The sequence below is a fragment of the Danaus plexippus genome (assembly GCF_018135715.1).
Source record: "Danaus plexippus chromosome 22 unlocalized genomic scaffold, MEX_DaPlex mxdp_27, whole genome shotgun sequence".
NCBI lineage: Eukaryota > Metazoa > Arthropoda > Insecta > Lepidoptera > Nymphalidae > Danaus > Danaus plexippus.
The window spans coordinates 1934329-1948866 of record NW_026869855.1 but is presented as its reverse complement, the minus strand read 5'-3'; the positions used below and the strand labels follow the sequence as shown (position 1 = coordinate 1948866).

At 35.9% G+C, this 14538-nt stretch overlaps 1 long non-coding RNA gene across 1 annotated transcript; it reads right to left on the bottom strand.

Annotated features, from left to right (window-relative positions):
- Nucleotides 1–258: 258 nt before the first annotated feature.
- Nucleotides 259–3308, bottom strand: LOC133320409 (uncharacterized). Its single transcript, XR_009753779.1, has 2 exons — nucleotides 2014–3308; nucleotides 259–1459 (listed from the first exon to the last, which is right to left on the bottom strand). It is a non-coding gene; the product is annotated as an uncharacterized LOC133320409 (long non-coding RNA).
- Between the last annotated feature and the right edge of the window lie 11230 nt (nucleotides 3309–14538).

Sequence of the window (14538 nt, the reverse complement as noted above, 5' to 3'; positions counted from 1 at the left end):
TTTTTATCGATCACATTGCTGTTATGAATACAGAATTGCGTGTGTTTGTTCTCATATATAAGGTATCGGACTAATTAGGATTATTGTACACAAAGCTGGTTAACATGTTAATAATTGAATGGTCTTTTTTCCCATAATCCCCCTAGGCGTAAATTTTCAGTGTACTCGAAATGTAATTTTATACGTATATGTATTTTAAATGCATAAATAAATTCTTATAATAATAGCAATTATTGTATTAAAGTAAAATTAATAGAATACTAAATTTCAATGATTTTATTGTTTAAAAAATAAGTTGGAACATTTTATAATGTAGCCCATTCACGCACTACTTGACAGTGAACTTATCTGAAATAACTAAAGGAGCCTGCATCAACGAGATAGTGGAACAAAAATCAAATGATCCGTTAAAGTGGCACAGTCGCCTCATTTACAATGTCTGGCAAATACATAAAACACCAGACTCCGCTTGCTCTCGATGAACTTCTGTGCTATTGGGTTTAAAGGAAAGATTTTATGTAAGATACTGATATCGTTGCAATAACAGAATGCCGTTGCGAGAATTAGTATATAAGTTTTCCGAAATAATAGTACAAACTGATAGCATTATATGTACTTTCCTTACAAAAAATATAAAAATCTGATTATATACATAGAATAATTGGAATTCAGTAAATATTTATAAAGTTATGAATTTATAAGTGAAGATCGTTTTTGAGCTACGCATTAGAAAATACTTCAATTTATTTTCACTAACATAGCATTTAGGTTAAATGTTAATAATTTTATCATTCAGTGGTACTTTAATGAATAAAAAGCAATAAACCTATTTGAACTTTAATGTCTTGGATTTCCAACTGAAGTATTAACTGCATGTGACATTCTATTTTAGACTGAAATTCCACTCTTGCTTATTAAAATACACCTGACTGTTCATATATGTGTATTATAAAATTGATCCCGTCATATTATTATAGTTATTTCTGTCGTAAATAGGTAGACAAACATGTAAAGTTACTATTCAATTTATGACATTAGTTTACATTACGAATAGATATGCGCTGCTCTCGCTATAAATTATTTGTCCATTACACATGACACTATATTTCATGTTTTTATTTATTTTTAAAATTTTAACTTTTAAAATAAGTTTCATTCAATTATAAAGGTTTCAACCGGAGGTTCCAGGAAACTTTAAAACGTACTTATATGTATATTATCATAAGAATTACATATTAAAACTTATAACCTATACCTAAGACTACATGATTGCCCCGATGTTAGGACAGCAATACCATTCCATAGCCTGTGTGGTATCAGGAATCTTCTGGTTCACACTGCTTGGTGTTCGTTCCGCGGAGTCAGCAACGTCATTCGTTATATGAAATTTCATCCATACAACGATGTTTCCCCGGCGATGTTCATTAATTTTTTAATATGTTGCGCGTACGTAACAATTCTGTGAAACTTAAATTTAGTATATCGTATTGAGTTAGATACATACATGCGAAACAAAAGCTGTATTTGCTTATATTTGTTTTCTTAACTCATAAAATATATAAACATTTATTAATTTATTTTTCGAAATTTACAACAAAATAAACTGATTATTTTTTCACTTTAATTCACGTTTAAACATTATTATCTTGTATATTACCTAAATCAGCTTTCACTGTCAATGTAGTAGAGGTAATTAATCTCTAAGGATCTCATGATTACCATCAAACGAATCTGAACTCCGTAATCACCGAGTAATTGATCTATATATTATATTCATTATATATAATAATACTATATCCCTAATTGCAATATATTATAAAATATTAATTGTATTTCATTAAAAATTTGTAGAAAATCATATATTTTCTTAATAATATTCGAAACTATAAATGTTTTTGTTTCATAATTCAAAGACCATAAATCATTTGGATAACGTAAAGCTTCTCCTCATAAATAAATAAAAGTTAATAATGTACTGACTTATGCAGCAAACGCTTACAATATATTACTTACACTTGAGTTCTTTTCCAATTTCATGTATAATGTTATCAATTCAATAAATAGTTATCAGCAATAAGATTTTTGATCTGTAAAGATTCTATCGTTATTTAATATTATATCTAAGGAATATTGATGTGGCATGATAAGTCTTGTAAGTCCTGTGGAGCAAATGCTATAGACTTAAGTCTAATAACCTCCAAGCTGATCTTTGTTTCATATTAAAATACCTATTAATATATATATGAACGATATAAGATTTCTGTTAATGTCCGTGTATAAAAATATATTAAACGGAAATGCATTTTCGATCGCAGTACAGACTAAATCGTGGTAGCCTTCAAATGATAATGTTTCAAGAAAACTATAATATTGAATAATTTTTCTTTATTTATTTTCAAGCAATGTTAAGAATTAATGTATAGAATTAATGGTTATTAGTTTGATTTATAAATGTATTTGATAAATTTTCCTTAATAAAATACAAAACAGAAAATATTAAGTTTAATGCACAATTAGTTCCACATTATGTTTATTTAACAGAACGTTGTGATTATGTTCTCAACACATTAAAACATAATAAAAAACTTTAAAATACTTAATTTTATTATAATAAAAGTGTTTTTACTAGCCTCGTTTCACTGTTTTCACTTTATTGACTTACCACTTGGATAAACTCAGTTTTGTAAAATAAAAATACATATCGGTTTTTTAATTCTTATGTACACAATGCAATAGCTACGTTTATAATAATAAATTCTCTAAAAATTATAACAAATTTTTAATCCAAAATGGTCTAATTACTTATTAATTCTGTTGTGGCTTTGTCTGTGTTTTCAAATTATTTGGCTTCAATTCCTTCTTTGTATAGATAATTATCAACTCTCTCTATATATTCCACTCTTTGTACTGGATCATGAACATTTGTAATGAATTCTTTGTTCGAACTATCAACTTCATCATCGTATAACGTTGCATTATCTACTTCAACAATCTCAGCGCCGACTAGACGTTCCCTTAGGAAATTATTACCAAAATTCTCAAATATCACTTGATCATTCTCAATATCGTCAGCACAACATCTGTGAAAGAAGAGATGTATCACAGGACGTCTATATATACAACTGAGCACCACCATGAGAACTATGGTTACTAAGACACAAAACGTGAAAAACCGACACCACATTTTGTGTCATCTAACTTCTTCGGACACCATTTTGTTTAAATTATTTGCAGTGACGTGTAGGCTCTCCTTAATATCACTCCACACTAACGTTTAAAGTATCTCATAGAAACCAATCAAGTTCGATTATAACTCTATTGTTTTAGTGACTGTCGTAACGCAAACCTGCGCAAATATGTAACAGTTATATTTCAAGATAAATTTATGTTGCAACGTTGGAAAAATACAAACATTTCATGAAAAATGGTTAAATAAAAAAAATTTGCTCTTTTAAAATTCTAGGCTCGGTTCAGTTTATTTTTATATTAAAAACTATTAAGATAAATAAAACAGCAAAATTAACTTTTTTTGACACTTTATTTCTTTGTAAAATCATAATTTTGAAAAGTTATTGATACCAATAATGTATTATTACGGAATAATTTCCGTGTCTGTTTTTGATGTTAAATTTAATTCTGTGTCGCAAGTCTACGCTGCATTTTGTACTTGCCATTATAATTTGTATGCAGATGCGTTCTGTACTTCACCAAGATGTTTGTCCCCTATATTAAACACGACCATAGAATATAAATAATTCTAAGTCAATTCGAACCCATCGTGGTCAAAGTCACGTACTCGCTGTTGAAGTGTTCCGAAGTTTCCAGGAAGGAACGAAGGTCTATGGAAATGTGAATTTGATAAATTAGGTTCATTGAAGTTATTGAATAAGATAATTTTATATGTTAACTTATTTTGTTAAATTTATTTTGATGTTGGAAAAGATATAATAAATAAAAGTGCTGTCTCGAATGATATAAACGATTATATTGCAATTTGTACTAATAAAATTTATAAAAATAAATACACAATGACAGGTCTAAGACAATAACAAGATAAAAAAAGACAATATTAATTTATGAGAATAATAAATAAATATTAATTTACTAGGATTTAATGTCGTTGTTGCAAATTACTCAAACCTATGCCTTTGGTACGAATTACTAAATACCAACAGTAATTCTGTTTTCCAATTAAAATTATCATTTAATTTCTATTTATATATTTTATATACACGTTCTAAACTCTTATTAAAGATATCCTTAAAATTTAAAAGATAACAATAATTTTAATATTTCCTACATTTTCCAATCAGTCTTTAACCGTGTTTTTACACTCATCAGCATTTGTTATGAATATTCTTAATTGTGTGTAAACAACCATTTTTACAATTAAGACATAAGGTGTTCTGCAATAATAGTATAATTTTAGCTTAAAATTATTATGATCCAGATGTAATTTATTCGATTTATTTCATAAAATTTGAAATTGTTATCAAATTTAAAAGGAAATTCTTTATTATCAAATGCCTTGTATGAGGATTTCCTAATTAAACAAACATGTAAAAAAAACAGATCTTATTGAATAAACGTTACTAAATAGGCTGAAATTCTATACGAGAAATGTTATGACGTATAACGGCTGTGTATTTTAAAATTAAAATATTCATGACACGTGGGTAACGTGCGATTGAAATCATAGTGAATATAGAGGTATCTATAGTATGCTATAATAAATTCCTCCTTTTTTTTTTTTTTTTTGATGACGCAGGGAAACTCTTTTTACGAGCCGTCTCACCGGCCTTGGTGGGGCCGGAGAGGATGTGTGAGACTCGACCTGGGCAGGTCCCTACTCACTAAAACCACTGCGAAAGCCATCGGCCGCTATGTTGGTGCACCCCGGATCTGTCAGCGACAGGGCACACCAGCGACTGGCCGGTCCTGGCAAAGACCGGACTTACTCCCTCGGAGAAAGGGGGCGATCCCGGCAATTAGGATCGCCCCGACGACGCCGGGCTTTCACAGGAGCCGGGTTACCAGCCCGACCCCAGCCCGGGGCGCAGGGGCGCTATTGGAGGAGGCGTTGATATCGCCCCCGGCGCGCCCCCGTCCGTCGTCTGCGGAGGGAGGGTGCATCAGCCGCAACCTCCCGTTCCCGCTCAGATGCCTCCTTCGTGGACATAACCGTCTCACAGAAGGAGGACACCGCCATCCAGGACCTGTCACTCTCAAGCATCTTCTCCGCGACACTCGAAAGCGACAAGCCCACTCCGCCGAGCGCCGCCACAAGGTCTTGGCGCTGCGCAGCCCATCTCGGGAACACCTCGAGGGTGTGCTGGGCTGAGTCCACCGCAGCGCCGCACTCATGGCAGCCTCCTCCCGGCTCTCTCCTGGCCACCCGACACAAGTAGTCACCGAAACAGCCGTGCCCGGTGAAAACCTGCGTCAGGCGGAAAGTAAGGGGTTTGCGTTTCCGCCTCATCCAACGCTCTAGGACCGGACGGAGCGCAGCCGTTGTACGTTTACCGTACGGCTGGCCCGCCAGGTCCTCCCCCCACTCCCGCATAAGGCGCGACTCCCCCTGCCGGCGAACCGCCTGGATCTCCTCTGACGAAGGGTTCTCTCCGAGAGCCCTCCTACCCGAGACGTAAGAGAACACCTCGGCGAGAACCGACGCCACCAGATCCCAGGGCGGATCGCCAGCAAGAGCCGTCGCTGCGGCCCAGGAGACCGTACGGTACCCCCTAATCACCCTCACCGCGGGTGCCCTTTGCGCCGAGCGCAGTAGGGCCTTGACCCCGCGGCTCATCGGTCGATCAGCCCAAACGGGAGCACCGTACGTGGCTATACTCCGACAGACCCCAGAGTATAGCCGCCTGCAAGCTGCGCTGGGTCCTCCGAGGTTCGGGAGGAATTTCCCCAGCGCACCTGCCGTCCTCATGACCTTCGGCCCCAACTCCCTGAAATGGGGCACGAAGGTCCACCCTCCGTCAAGGGTGAGCCCCAGATATTTCATGGTCGGGCTCACCCTGACCCTCCCTCCTCCTATGAGAAGGGTGGCACCCGGCGGGGGTCCTTTCCGCCCAGTCCCGCGGAAGAGGAGGGCTTCGGTCTTGTCGATTCTGACCCGAAGCCCCAACCTCTCTATGCGGCTGACCACGAGATCAGTACCGACCTCGGCCAGCCGCGCCGCCTCCTTGTAGCTCCGTCCCCGGGATAAGACGAGGGTGTCATCTGCATAGCAAATGACACCCATCCCGGGGAGGAGGCGACTCCGCAGGACCCAGTCATACCCGACATTCCACAGGACAGGTCCCAAGACCGAACCCTGTGGAACGCCGTTTTCGACTGTCCACCACTCTATGGACCCCCTCCGGTTCTCGACTGCCACCCTCCTCTGGATAATAAATTCCTCCTTCATCAGGGCCGCTTATCACCAGTTATTCGTTGACGTCATCATACAAATTAATTTCCTTGATGCGACTTCTCAGTAATGATTTACAGTAAATCACCGCTATGAATACATTAACCGCCTTATTCTGAACTAGGTCAAGTTTACCATAGGGTATTTTAATTAAAATTTATATGCAAAAGCTTTTGTTTTTATTCAATCCCTATTGGCCTTGGACAGAGTTGGAAATTGTATCCATTTTTTTATTAAGTAAGGAACAAATAGTTTAATAAATTAAACTTCTTAGTGTTAGTTGTATTAATATATATATTTTTTAATTATCAAAAGTTCAAGCCGTATACATGAATACTACGAAGTAATTGAAATGTGTTGTAAGCAGTCCTAATAAAACAGAAGAAGAATTGTGTAATCTTTACAAAATGATAATAATAATAAGATCTAAGACTTTCACGAGTTTTATTCATTTAAATCAAATTAATATATTTCGGATAAATTACGCGAATTTTATTATTTTAAAACTACATAATCCCGACGTTTTGGTTGCATTTCAGCAACCGTGACATTCACATCTCGACTGCGAGTGATCAAGGTTGCTGAAAAGTAACCGAAACGTCGGGATTATGTAGTTTAAAAATAATAAAATTCGCGTAGTATATCCGAAATATATTAGTTTCATTTAAATTTAAACAAATTTTATTGTACACTGAAATTTTTATTTTTATGAAAGGTTTTTCTAAATGAATATGTTTATCTAAACTAAATTTGACTACCATAATAATAATGTTTGTGTTTCTACGAATCCTGTACGGGCACTTGTTTGCTCGTACACTTAATAAAATGATAGAGCTCGTACACATCCACATTGATTTAATATAAAAATCAGATTCATAGATTACTTCCTACTTTTTGAGAGAAACTTTGCAATTGTATAAAATATTAGCACCAGTTCTATGCCTGTATTATTTGATATATACCCTAGTGAGTTTTAAATATTGTAGATAATGATTACTATATACATAAATATAAAATGACTGTAAATTTTAGTTTTCATTATTAAATATGTATAATATATAATGTATATATCAGATTTATTACAAATTCATTATTTTAAAGAGAGGACGCCAGCCTCGCTGACGTGACTAATGTCACTTGTTTCAGTACGTTCCAGATATTTTAAAATGAAACTTCAATTTTTCTAAATGTTCTTGTATTTCTCGAAGGTTCTTCATAATCACATTCTTTATGATCCGCACTCGCTGAACTCTGCAGTCCGCTGTCGTGCGTCCAGACGTCATATTTATACCAAAATTCAAACATAGTTCTATTCTCCTTTTAAACAGTCTTTGATTTCGTTTTACTTTTAACAATAGTAACGACGACCAATAAGTTGTTATAATAATTGATGACAGCCTTAAGTTATTTTCGTGTTGCATCCGTCATTGAAGCTGATAGCGCCGATATATATGTAAGTGTTGTATTCTGTCATTATTATTCTGACACTATGTAATCGATTATGTAAATATATTATTGTATTGTTTATTGTTTATTGTTACGTTCCAAGTTGTCATTGGTATGTGAAGGTTAAGTTTATGTTGTTTGAAAATAATATATAACAAGTACATTGTTTGAAATAACTTTATATTTTGCAGTCATCTTTGTACTGTAGTAGGGAGAATTGAAACCTCATCAGGGGTATAAATTAAATATTCATGTTAATTTTAGAATGTCACAAAATCAATCAAAACATGTTTATGTATAAGTATGGGTTTTGTAGAAATGATCATGTCCGTTAAGACTTATTTAAATAAGACGAGAATTTTGTTAGGTTGTTCTTATTATGTTTTCTTCGTACTGTCTAAATATGTCGTTTTAATATCGATAATTAATTTATGTCTTCCTTATAAGTTCAGAAACCGAATTATTGTGATGGTTTATATAACATTTATAATAAAAGGATCTGGAAGAAAAATTTGCAGTTTGGTCAGGGTAACTACAAGGTTTTGAAAGTTTTTAAGCACAATTATAAACAAGCTAAACATAATAATCAAGTCGTTGAAAATTAACAACAATTCCTTCAACAATTCATGGTAAGTTTTATCGAATAAAACTAAAACATTTATATATTATTAGCACCCCGTATAAACACATCCACTACACATATATGTACACGATTGCTCATACATTGGTTCACTATCAAAATTATGAATGGAACAATGATATCAATGCATTGCTTAGTTATGACTTTTGAAACGATTCTTTTTTAATAAATAAGAAATCAATTAAGAAAAAATATAGAATTTATTAAAAAAAAGACCTTTTAAAAAAAATTATGTCATTATTATTAATTGGGTTAGCAGAAATTAATTTCTTTAGAGGTCTAGGACAAATCTTTACGATATAAGTCGGTTTGTTCTTTAAAAGTAAATGATATTATCATCACACAACCAGCACGCTCTGAGATTTCATATTCTATTATCAAGCTATAAAAAATATTGTTTCATATCCCTAACCAATTTCCTAGCAAGAAGGCTTTTACCAAATTAGCAGTCTTTTCAGCCTAAACGATAAAAAACAAAGAAAACAAAATGGGACGTACGCTGTCGCAAAGACGTTCTCGTTTTTTAAAAGAGATTTGCCAGAACGCTTTTGTTCATTGCGCTTTCAGAACTTTAACAAACGCTTTCACCTTACTTATACGTTATTTTGTATTATATTTGTTTTTTTTTTTTAGGAATTTAGAGATGTTTTAAAGTAATGCAATTAAATGTTTGAATTTTTTTTTATCATTAACTTAATTTTACTGCTGTTTTATGACAAACATTTTGTTCTCTTTTTTAGTCGATCCACATTTTAGAAATTGACAAAAAAATTTTTGATCAATAGAAGTATTTTTTTTAATATAAGATATAAGAAAAACCATTAAATCCAATTCATTTTTTAGCTATCAAAAGAGAGGAGGTTACACTGAAAATTTTTATCTTGAACGTGAACTTTGTTTATTCTTTAGTAATTTTTTTGGTTTCGTTACACATTATAACTTATATAAGTTTTTTTTAAAGTACTTATCCATTTCTTTTTTTCGTTTGCTTTAATAGTGTGAAAAATTCAAAGTTCAAGTTTATACAAACTCTATGGAATATTTTGTTATTATGTCATCTAAGTCTTCTATTTTCATGTTCTCTACAACCGTCAGCTCATAAAGTATGAACAGTACGGTTATGCGAAACTCCTAGTGTTCCAGGTTTAAAACAATTAGATTTTTTTTTTAGATGTCGACCTGTATTTGTTTTTTGATACCTCATTTAATTATTCCTCTGCATTTTTAACTAAATTTCACATTTGGAACGTTCAATGGTTTCATGTTTCGGGTAACTCATCTATTACTACCAGAAATAATGTGACTGTATCTTTAAGTTAACGATTTTATTTTGTAAATTAGTATTTCTTATTTTATAACTCTCGCGCCTGCCTGTCTAAATTTCTCTACAGTTTTTAAATTAAACTAGTACTTTTCGGATATATTACGCGGATTTTATTATTTTAAAAAACGGCTAAATCTCTCTACAACCTACTAAAAGACTTAGGCCTGTCCAGAACTCACATCAATTCGTTCTTGGAACGTACTTCGAAGGCAGCCCTAGTAGGTTCTTTTCAAATATGGTTAGGTAGGGAGAGGAGCTTGGACAGTGGAGGTGAGCGTTTAACGCGCGTTAGTTAGGGGCCCCTTAAACCTACACCTGGGTCGCAAGTCCCAGGCACTGTTGAAGCTCCACTCCCTGCAACGCAATGGACCCGGCACCCGCACGGTGAATCCATTGAATGCTAAGAGGTTTCGTCTCATTTAAAACGACTGCCCGGAGAGTCGGGCTGACGCTGGAAAGACAGATGGCGCTGGAAAGACAGATGACTGCTGGAAAGACAGCCGAGGGCAACGGCCTAGCAAGCCCAGCCCGGGATTTACGAAGCTAAAAGTCCTATTAAGAAAAATACCCCTAGGACAGTCCGAGAGGGGGGGCGAAAGATCTGTCCACCGGTCGATGTAAACGGCGAAAACGGCGCGAATACGGATTTGAAATGCCCTACGTGCGGGAAAAATTACAAGAGACGAGCCTGGTACATTAAACATCTAAAAACACATAATGGTGTTGAAGCACGACAATCGTCGGTAAGTTCTTCAACTTTCACTGCGGATAGAGTTGACCCTCATGTATCCCATGGTGAACCATTAACTGGAAACTACCAGGAGTCCATTGACATCCGGACACGTCTTAGCATTCCAAACATGAAACAATCTACTTGGAAAGTTCATGACGACAATTTAGCGGACCTGTTAGAGCATCCGGGCTCGAAGCAGGAATTGAACTCGCGAGTAGAAACTTTCCAAAATACTATTTACGACTACTTTAACGAGCAATATCCACCTCGAAATCATTACGCTCGCAAAATAAAGACAATTCTTTCAAGATAAAAATGAGGAGGAAAAAACGGGAATTAATAAAAAATCTACGTATAGCCAAAGCCCTAGGCGACAATCACCTTAGTCATCAACTAGCTAGGGCGTTAAGATCGATTCTAAAATTAATTCAAGGAATATCGGCGCAAACCGCAGAAAATCGCGATAATTTTGACCGGGCAAAACAGGAAGTAGATTTTGATAAAAACCCTTTTGAGTATTCGAAAACCATTTTTAAGAAAGAACGCGGACAGCTTCTCTTGACCAATGAACAAATTTACGATCATTTTAAGAGCACATACGAAGTGCCTAAAAGTGTAAGACTCTATGCGGATCCCAACGAACAAAAACCTGGAATTCCTCGTTTCGATTTCCACGGCATTCCACCAACGCTAGATGAGATAAGTATTCAGATAAAGAAAAAATCGTCTAAATCTGCGCCGGGACCCGATGGTATCCCATATATAGTCTTTAAAAAAAGTCCATCGGTTCGTAAACATCTCACATATATATACGATAAAATCTGGTCAAGGAAGCAAATCCCGGAGTGCTTCGGGAAAGCAATTTTTGTCCTCATTCCCAAAAAAGATCGAGTCACAGATCCAAAAGATACTAGACCGATAGCCTTAACAAATACTATATCCAAAATCTTTTTCTCAGTTCTACAAACGAGAATGACGCGATTCATGCTGAGCAACAGGTATTTTAGGCCAAATCACCAGAAAGGGTTTTTACCCGAAATTTCTGGATGCCTAGAACACAACACTTTGCTGTCGGAGAGTTTAAAAGATGCTAGGAAAAGCGAGAGGCAAATTACAGTTTGTTGGATAGACTTAGAGAATGCGTTCGGGTCGATACAACACGAATTGATGCTATTCGCGCTGAGATGGTACAACTTTCCGCCCCTAGTTACTGATATGATCGCGTCGTATTACTCAAAATTAAAGTTTTCTATAACAACTAAAGAAGGCCATTCAAAAACTTTTAGTTACAATGTAGGACTATTTCAAGGTTGCTGTTTGTCTCCAATTGTATTTAGTATTGTAATTAACATCTTAGTAGATAAATTAACCAGCAACGAGAAAAAATGGGGGTATCGGTTCAAGTTTAATAATAAATACACGGAATCCATTTTAGCCTTCGCTGACGATCTCGCAATACTGACACGTAACCCCAAACACTGTCAAGTACTATTAGATGAAGTGGATAGATTCTGTGAGTGGACCGATGGATTGAGGACAAAACCAAGTAAATGTCACTGTCTGTGTCTCGGTAGGCGGAGTACAAGATACACCTCATACGATCCGGGATTATCGTTAGGCGGTCAATGCATTTCTACGGTTACAGAAAATGCACCATTTAAATTTCTCGGTCGGAAGATTGATAATATAGGTCGTACTCCATCTTTGGAAGGTATAGTAGATAGCTTTTTGAACGATCTCAACAAGGTAGATAGCCAACAGATCAGTAACGTTAAAAAAGCTTGGATCTACGATAATTATCTAACTTCACGTTTAAATTGGCCTTTCCTCGTTTATGATTTTAATAAAACCCTTTTGTCAAAGTTAGATGCAGGCGTCATAAAGATGTTGAAGTTGTGGCTCGGGCTCGCGCTAACGGCTGATTCATCGGCTTTATTTAGGGATCGCAATAGTTTTGGGATGAGTTTAAAAAGGCCATCGGAGCTCTATAAACACCTGAGAGTTTCCAAGAGGTACATCTTGGGGAAATCCCAGGATGACGTCGTTACATCGCTCCCAAAAGACAAAGATGCCCCAGAGCTAGAGTCAAGGCTTCAATTCCACAAGCAGCTTATGATAGGAGCGCAAAGTAACAGAGTAGGGTTAGGATCAAGTAGGAAGGTCCAAGATACGGATATATTGAAGTCTTTTATTCGACAAGACGAGAATGATAAATATAAGATCCATGCAATAAGTTTAGAAATGCAGAACGAGTGGTTAGACATAGGAGATTTTTGCATCCCATTAGCACTAAAATGGCGCACCTTAATCCATGATTGGTCGCCAGCATTGCTAAAATTCTATCTCAATGCGTTCCAGATGACTCTCCCAGATCAGAGTAATTTAGTAAGATGGGGTAAAGGTACCGAAAAGACTTGCTATATCTGTGGGAAGGCAGTTGGAACTGCTAGGCACTTGTTAGTGGGATGTAAGGTACTCCTCGATAGCGGTAAATACTCGCGTCGTCACGATAGGGTTCTGGAAATCATACGTGAAGCGGTTAGTCTTTCGGTAGCCAGAGCGCAGAAAGGAATAACCACAAACGAGCGATCAGTAGGTTTTGTGAGAGAGGGCATTAGGACTATAAAAACAAATGTCAAGCCTTACTCCATCCTTAAAGCGGCTACGGATTGGACTATAATGATGGATACGTGTGAAAAACAATACAAAATCCCCGAGGATATTTGTGCGTCGGCCTCCAGACCGGACATATTCATGTATTCGCGAATCTTAAAGCGCGTTGTGATGATAGAGCTTACGGTCCCTTGGGAAACCAACATCCCCAAAGACCATACCATCAAGGTCAACAAATATTACGAGCTCACAAACGAACTCACTCGAAATAGGTTCGTCGTGGATTTATACGCGGTAGAAGTGGGAGCGAGAGGTATAACGGCTAAATCTCTCTACAACCTACTAAAAGACTTAGGCCTGTCCAGAACTCACATCAATTCGTTCTTGGAACGTACTTCGAAGGCAGCCCTAGTAGGTTCTTTTCAAATATGGTTAGGTAGGGAGAGGAGCTTGGACAGTGGAGGTGAGCGTTTAACGCGCGTTAGTTAGGGGCCCCTTAAACCTACACCTGGGTCGCAAGTCCCAGGCACTGTTGAAGCTCCACTCCCTGCAACGCAATGGACCCGGCACCCGCACGGTGAATCCATTGAATGCTAAGAGGTTTCGTCTCTTCAACCGTGGTTGCTGAGAAGTAACCGAAACGTCGGGATTATGTAGTTTTTTAAAATCCGCGTAGTATATCCGAAAAATACTAGTTTTATTTAAATGAATAAGACTCGCGAAAATCTTAGTTCTCTACAGCTTTTTCCAAATCCCCGAATAATGAAAGCAATTTCTGATATTATATTTTCAAGGATATGTTGTGACCAAAATATTAAGAGCTATCGATTTATTTTAATAAATCTCGTCAAAGTTTTTCACAATATCTTCGGCTGAATTCAAAACATGTATGTTATGTAACTGTTTACCTAAATTTTTGTTGACCCTAATTACTTTTTAAGGATTATTCTTGACCTCTCATTATTCAACATTTACAATTTTTAAATAATAACAATTTCAGAACACGTATTTTCTTATTGTCCTACCTATTGTCATTAATTTAATTTTTACTTACTTCGGCTTTAATTGGAACACATTTCAAAAAGATACAATATTCTCCTTTTCCCTTATTATCAATGAATATAATAAAATGTATGTAGGGATTATTATACCTATATACATTATACCACGTGACTCAAGAATTCGTAGTTCCTTAAAAGACTCACTTATTTTATATTTTTAAATGATTTTAGCAATTTATATCCACAAACATCCTTTACCACCTCGGCCCTTAATATATTCTAGTGTTGTTTAAACTTTTAGATTTTGATAAAATAATTGAAAGTCGTCAATCGACATTTTAATTTTTAAGGATAAAGAAA